Here is an 8,209-nt window from a genome sequence, read left to right on the forward strand (position 1 = left end):
TGGAAAAATCGGAAAATGCACGTCCGTGATCCGTTTTTCCAGTCCGTGAAAAAAATAGGACCTTTCACGGACAATGGTTCACGGACCCATTCAAGTCAATGGGTCCGTGAAAAATCACGGATGCACACAAGATAGGAAAAACGGACACGGATGACTATCATTTTCAATGCAAACTTGACTTTTTTTTCTTCACTTTTCATGTCCGTGGATCCTCCAAAAATCAAGGAAGACCCACGGATGAAAAAATGGACACGGATCACGGAGCAATGGAAACCGTTTTTGTGGACCGCAAAAAAAAAACGTCCGTGTGCATGAGGCCTAAAAGGGACTATTAATTATTGATATTTTGGTTAATCTCAATAATCATAGGCGTAAGTCATCTAGTGCTGACTCCGCCTATTTATACTATAAAAGAAACTAACTCTGTTGCCTTACCTAATTCCCTGAACCAAGTGTGAATTACTACTGCTATTACGATATACTATGGCGGCGACCAAAAACACTATACACTGTATTATGAATAATAAAATATTTATTACACAATACAAATATACAAGTCTAACAATAATATATATACACCGCAACATAATAACACAATACACTATTATAATAATACGCCTAAACTACGCTACACACAGTACAATATTCCTCCCCAAATCTATTTAAATATTACACTTCACATACACACATAAATATCAGCAGCCCACCCAACCTGGCTATACACTCTGTCCCTATGGGGAGACAAAGGGGTTAAAAACACGACTGCAGGGGATATTGGCCCAGTAAAGGGTTAATACAGGGCTATTGCAGGGGAGCAGCAGGTATTAATGGGATTGGAATGTAGGGGTGGATAGGGAGCAAAGGTGGCAGTGGGTAATGCAGGGGAGCAAGGGTTAATGCAGGGGTAGCGTTGGTGGTATAGGGAATGCAGGGGTTAATGCAGCATTGGTGGTATAGGGTTATAATACTCATCCAAATATGCTCGTTGTCCAGGGGTTGATTCCCGCTTGTATATGGCCGTCTCTCTAGGGGATGATCCTCTCTTGTATTGGGCTGCACGGCTCAACTGAAGAGCGCAGTGCCGCTGGACTATTTAAATCCGGCGGCGTGCACCCACCCCACAGGCAAGGACATGTGGGCCGGCGCAGCAATATGATGTCACCGCACCAGCTCGCGCTTCCCTGTACGCGCCTGGAGGTATGTGCAGCGCGCTCCCAGGTGCAGTAATTATCGCACCGAGGGTGGTAACAAACAGAGGCAGGGGAACATTTGTTCCCCTATCTCTGTTATGTTAAAAATTTCCAGCTGGGCTGGAGATGTTTATCAAAAGGATCTTAATGATCCCTTGGCTTTTGAAGTGACCCAAGGCTGGACATAATTGTCCAGTCATCTGGTGTCACTCCCTCGCAGAAATGCAGGATGGTAAGGCTAGGGGGGGGGCACCTGGACTGGGGTCATGCTCCTGCCAGCAATATATAAGTATATACATCTATATAGATACTTGGGGGATATATATATATCAGTACAGACCAAAAGTTTGGACACACCTTCCCATTCAAAGAATTTTCATTATTTTCATGACTATGAAGGCATCAAAACTAGGAATTAACACATGTGGAATTATATACATAACAAACAAGTGTGAAACAACTGAAAATATGTTATATTCTAGGTTCTTCAAAGTAGCCACCTTTTGCTTTGATTACTGCTTTGCACACTCTTGGCATTCTCTTGATGAGCTTCAAGAGGTAGTCCCCTGAAATTGTCTTCCAACAGTCTTGAAGGAGTTCCCAGAGATGCTTAGCACTTGTTGGCCCTTTTGCCTTCACTCTGCGGTCCAGCTCACCCCAAACCATCTCGATTGGGTTCAGGTCCGGTGACTGTGGAGGCCAGGTCATCTGGCGCAGCACCCCATCACACTCCTTCATGGTCAAATAACCCTTACTTTCAAAGTTTTCCCAATTTTTCAGCTGACTGACTGACCTTCATTTCTTAAAGTAATGATGGCCACTCGTTTTTCTTTACTTAGCTGCTTTTTTCTTGCCATAATACCAATTCTAACAGTCTATTCAGTAGGACTATCAGCTGTGTATCCACCTGACTTCTCCTCAACGCAACTGATAGTCCCAACGCCATTTATAAGGCAAGAAATCCCACTTATTAAACCTGACAGGGCACACCTGTGAAGTGAAAACCATTTCAGGGGACTACCTCTTGAAGCTCATCAAGAGAATGCCAAGAGTGTGCAAAGCAGTAATCAAAGCAAAAGGTGGCTACTTTGAAGAACCTAGAATATGACATATTTAAGTTGTTTCACACTTGTTTGTTATGTATATAATTCCACATGTGTTAATTCATAGTTTTGATGCATTCAGTGTGAATATACAATTTCCATAGTCATGAAAATAAAGAAAACTCTTTGAATGAGAAGGTGTGTCCAAACTTTTGGTCTGTACTGTGTGTGTGTATGTGTGTTTGTGTGTATATGTGTATATATATATATATATATATATATATATATATATATATATATATATATATATATATATACTCACCTAAAGAATTATTAGGAACACCATACTAATACAGTGTTGGACCCCCTTTTGCCTTCTAAACTGCCTTAATTCTACGTGGCATTGATTCAACAAGGTGCTGATAGCATTCTTTAGAAATGTTGGCCCATATTGATAGGATAGCATCTTGCAGTTGATGGAGATTTGAGGGATGTACATCCAGGGCACGAAGTTCCCGTTCCACCACATCCCAAAGATGCTCTATTGGGTTGAGATCTGGTGACTGTGGGGGCCATTTTAGTACAGTGAACTCATTGTCATGTTCAAGAAACCAATTTGAAATGATTCGAGCTTTGTGACATGGTGCATTATCCTGCTGGAAGTAGCCATCAGAGGATGGATACATGTTCTCATTCTGTTTACACCAAATTCGGACTGTACCATTTTGAATGTCTCAACAGAAATCGAGACTCATCAGATCAGGCAACATTTTTCCAGTCTTCAACAGTCCAATTTTGGTGAGCTCGTGCAAATTGTAGCCTCTTTTTCCTATTTGTAGTGGAGATTAGGGCTGCACGATATATCGCAAAAGTAATCGAACCGCGATAATCGGCAAATGCGGTTTGGCGATTCGGCCGAGCCGAAAATGCCGCGATTATTATATATGAAGGGGCCCCTATTGATAAAAAAGTCCTCTGTCCTATTGATAACAGGTCCAGCCTCTGTACTTACTTTCACAATGAATGCACTGCAGCGACGAGCGGGAGCGAGCGAGGCAGCCGGCCGGCGCGTGACTGACGTCACTTAGTCACGCTCATGCTTCCTGAATTAAGTGGGAGGAGCGTGACAGTGACGTCAGTCACGTGCCGGCCGGCTCGCTCTCTGCCGCTCTCTGCAGTGTGAGTGCATTCATAGTGAAACTGTGAAAGTACAGAGGCTGGCCATTTTATGAATAGGAGAGTTAACACATGAAGGGACACATGGGGCCATGAGGGGGACCAGCATAAGATGCTATATGTGTGTCTTATGCTGGCCCCCCTCGTGGCCCCATGTGTCATAGCACACATCCCCCATAACAGCGCCCTCCGCAGGTCCCCCATAACAGCGCCCTCGCAGGTCCCCCATAACAGCGCCCTCCGCAGGTCCCCCATAACAGCGCCCTCCGCAGGTCCCCCATAACAGCGCCCTCCGCAGGTCCCCCATAACAGCGCCCTCCGCAGGTCCCCCATAACAGCGCCCTCCGCAGGTCCCCCATAACAGCGCCCTCCGCAGGTCCCCCATAACAGCGTCCTCCGCAGGTCCCCCATAACAGCGTCCTCCGCAGATCTCCCACATAACAGCGTCCTCCGCAGATCTCCCACATAACAGCGTCCTCCGCAGATCTCCCACATAACAGCGTCCTCCACAGATCTACACCTCCACAGATCCCCCACATAACAGCGCCATCCACAGATCCCCCACATAACAGCGCCATCCACAGATCCCCCACATAACAGCGCCATCCACAGATCCCCCACATAACAGCTCCATCCACAGATCCCCCACATAACAGCGCCATCCACAGATCCCCCACATAACAGCGCCATCCACAGATCCCCCACATAACAGCGCCATCCACAGATCCCCCACATAACAGCGCCATCCACAGATCCCCCACATAACAGCGCCATCCACAGATCCCCCACATAACAGCTCCATCCACAGATCCCCCACATAACAGCGCCATCCACAGATCCCCCACATAACAGCGCCATCCACAGATCCCCCACATAACAGCGCCATCCACAGATCCCCCACATAACAGCGCCATCTACAGATCCCCCACATAACAGCGCCATCCACAGATCCCCCACATAACAGCGCCATCCACAGATCCCCCATAATTATGTCATACCCAGCCGCGTCAGCGGCTCATATGGGAAAATCCAAGCAAATAGACCTCTAGCACAATTCCCTTAAAATATCGCATCGCACATCGTTATCGCAATTTTTAGGGCCCTAATCGCAATCGCACAAAATTCCCATATCGTGCAGCCCTAGTGGAGATGAGTGGTACCCGGTGGGGTCTTCTGCTGTTGTAGCCCATCCGCCTCAAGGTTGTGTGTGTTGTGGCTTTACAAATGCTTTGCTGCATACCTCGGTTGTAACGAGTGGTTTATTTTAGTCAACGTTGCTCTTCTATCAGCTTGAATCAGTCGGCCCATTCTCCTCTGACCTCTAGCATCCACAAGGCATTTTTGCCCACAGGACTGCCGCATACTGGATGTTTTTCCCTTTTCACACCATTCTTTGTAAACCCTAGAAATGGTTGTGCGTGAAAATCCCAGTAACTGAGCAGATTGTGAAATACTCAGACCGGCCCGTCTGGCACCAACAACCATGCCACGCTCAAAATTGCTTAAATCACCTTTCTTTCCCATTCTGACATTCAGTTTGGAGTTCAGGAGATTGTCTTGACCAGGACCGCCCCCCTAAATGCATTGAAGCAACTGCCATGTGATTGGTTGACTAGATAATTGCATTAATGAGAAATAGAACAGGTGTTCCTAATAATTCTTTAGGTGAGTGTGTGTGTGTGTGTGTGTGTATATATATAATTAATTACACACACACCAACCTGGGGCAGTATTTGGGCACATTTATATGTGTATATACATACACACAGACAATTGGGGCGTGTGTGTGTGTGTGTATATATATATATATATATTATATACACACACAGTGGAAAAAGTCTACACACCCCTTTTAAAATGTCAGGTTTCTGTGCTATAAAAAAAAAATGATAAATCATTTCAGAACTTTTTCCGCCTTTTTAATGTGACCTATAAAATGTACAACTCAAAAACAAACTGAAATCTTTTAGGTGGAGGGAAGAAAACTAAAAAACTAAAATAATGTGGTTGCATAAGTGTGCACACCCTCTTATAACTGGGGATGTAGCTGTGTTCAGAATTAAGCAATCACATTCAAAATCATATATTAAATAGGAGTCAGCATACACCTGCCATCATTTAAAGTGCCTCTGATTAACCCCAAATACAGTTCAGCTGCTCTAGTTGGTCTTTCCTGAAATTTTCTTAGTAACATCCCACAGCAAAAGCCATGGTCCACAGAGAGGTTCCAAAGCATCAGAGGAATCTCATTGTTAAAAGGTATCAGTCAGGAGAAGGGTACAAAAGAATTTCCAAGGCATTAGATATACCATCGAACACAGTTCGATCAAGTGGAGAAAATATGGCACAACAGTGACATTACCAAGATCGTGACGTCCGTCCAAAATTGATGAAAAGAGTGGAAGAAAACTGGTCTGGAAGGCTACCAAGAGGCCTACAGCAACATTAAAGGAGCTGCAGGAATATCTGACAAGTACTGGCTGTGTGGTACATGTGACAACAATCTCCCGTATTCTTCATATGTCTGGGCTATGGGGTAGAGTGGCAAGAGCAAAAGCCTTTTCTTACGAAGAAAAACATCCAAGCCAGGCTACATTTTGCAAAAACACATCTGAAGTGTCCCAAAAGCATGTGGGAAAAAGTGTTATGGTCTGATGAAACCAAGGTTGAACTTTTTGGCTATGATTTTAAAAGATGTGTTTGGCCCAAAAACAACACTGCACATCACCAAAAGAACACCATCCCCACAGTGAAGCATGGTGGTGGCAGCATCATGCTTTGGGGCTGTTTTTCTTCAGCTGGAACTGGGGCCTTAGTTAAGCTAGAGGGAATTATGAACAGTTCCAAATACCAGTCAATATTGGCACAAAACCTTCAGGCTTCTGCTAGAAAGCTGAACATGAAGAGGAACTTCATCTTTCATCATGACAACGACCCAAAGCATACATCCAAATCAACAAAGGAATGGCTTCACCAGAAGAAGATTAAAGTTTTGGAATTGCCCAGACCTGAATCCAATTAAAAATCTGTGGGGTGATCTGAAGAGGGCTGTGCACAGGAGATGCCCTCGCAATCTGACAGATTTGAAGTGTTTTTGCAAAGAAGAGGGGGCAAAATGTGCCATGCTGATAGACTCCTAACCAAAAATACTGAGTGCTGTAATAAAATCAAAAGGTGCTTCAACAAAGTATTAGTTTAAGGGTGTGCACACTTAAGCAACCATATTATTTTTTAAAAATATTTTTTCTTTCCTATCCCTAAAAGATTTCAATTTGTTTTTCAATTGAGTTGTACAGTTTATAGGTCACATTAAAGGTGGAAGCAGTTTTGAAATTATTTATCTTTGTCATTTATTTTTTTTACATCACAGAAACCTGACATTTTAACAGGGGTGTGTAGACTTTTTATATCCACTGTAAATACATCTGTATATCCTGGGGGCATACAGAGGCAGCACCTAAGTATATACACACACACAGACATGCATATCTGTACATACACCCACATGCTGGGTGCATATAAGCATATCCCCATTGGCTATTTAGAGCAAATATATATATATATATATATATATATATGTGTATATATATATATATATATATATATATATATATATATATATATGCAAAAGTTATAACAACCTATTAAAGAACTCCAGTACCATACATATAATGCACTGGGGTCTAGTGTGCAATACTATAACAAAAAAAAAACAACCAATAACCCCCCAAAAAGTTAGAAAAACACTCATATAAAATTAATGCAGTTTTATTAATAAATAAAATATACACAAAAATAACTTAAGGCACACGGTCATGGGAAGGCTGGGAAGTATTCCCCACTATCGCACGTACCGGACTAACAAGGAGACAGACCAGAAAATCCAAAAATAGTCAGCCACACACAATGGGTCCAATATAAATTACCTAAGAATGACATATAGCTAGATACATATCCAAATAATAGTATCAACTACTACCACTGCCATGTCATAGTAACCCATGAAAAACACAAAGGCCTGCTTACAGTTGCTAAGGAGTAATACTAGTGCGCATGGTGAATGAGGAACCAACGTCACAGGAAAGCGTCGCCAGAGAGCCACGTATAGCGCACCCCATGCACCGCTCGACCCAGCCGCGGGGTGAGGCCACGCATGAGCAATGCGCGGCACAGCACCCTCTAGCCTGCTCGCACAGCCCAGGAGCGCACGGCACCCGACTCCCATAGAGACCAGCACAAAGGAGCGCTCCCATGATATCACCAGTGCAATGCGCTAATACCTGGTGGAGGTCATAAAGATAAAACAGATATAAAGAAGGCCGTCATAGTATCATCTCGGCACCCCACCTGCACCTGCATTCACAGGTCTTAAAATAAATTTTAAATGAACAGATACAAAATGGAATTCAAATGATCAGAAACTACATCTTCACAATTTAGAGGTACAGGTTGTCTGCCACCCTAGATAACCTGAATCAGATGGTAAAGTGGGGCAAAAAAGTATTTAGTCAGCCACCAATTGTGCAAGTTCTCTCACTTAAAAAGATGAGAGGCCTGTAATTTTCATCATAGGTATACCTCAACTATGAGAGACATAATAAGAAAAAAAAATCCCGAAAATCACAGTCTGATTTTTAAAGAATTTATTTGCAAATTATGGTGGAAAATAAGTATTTGGTCAATAACAAAAGTTCATCTCAATACTTTGTTATAGACCCTTTGTTGGCAATGACAGAGGTCAAACGTTTTCTGTAAGTCTTCACAAGGTTTTCACACACTGTTACTGGTATTTTGGCCCAT

Source organism: Bufo bufo, chromosome 5 (assembly GCF_905171765.1).
Source record: "Bufo bufo chromosome 5, aBufBuf1.1, whole genome shotgun sequence".
Taxonomy (NCBI): domain Eukaryota; kingdom Metazoa; phylum Chordata; class Amphibia; order Anura; family Bufonidae; genus Bufo; species Bufo bufo.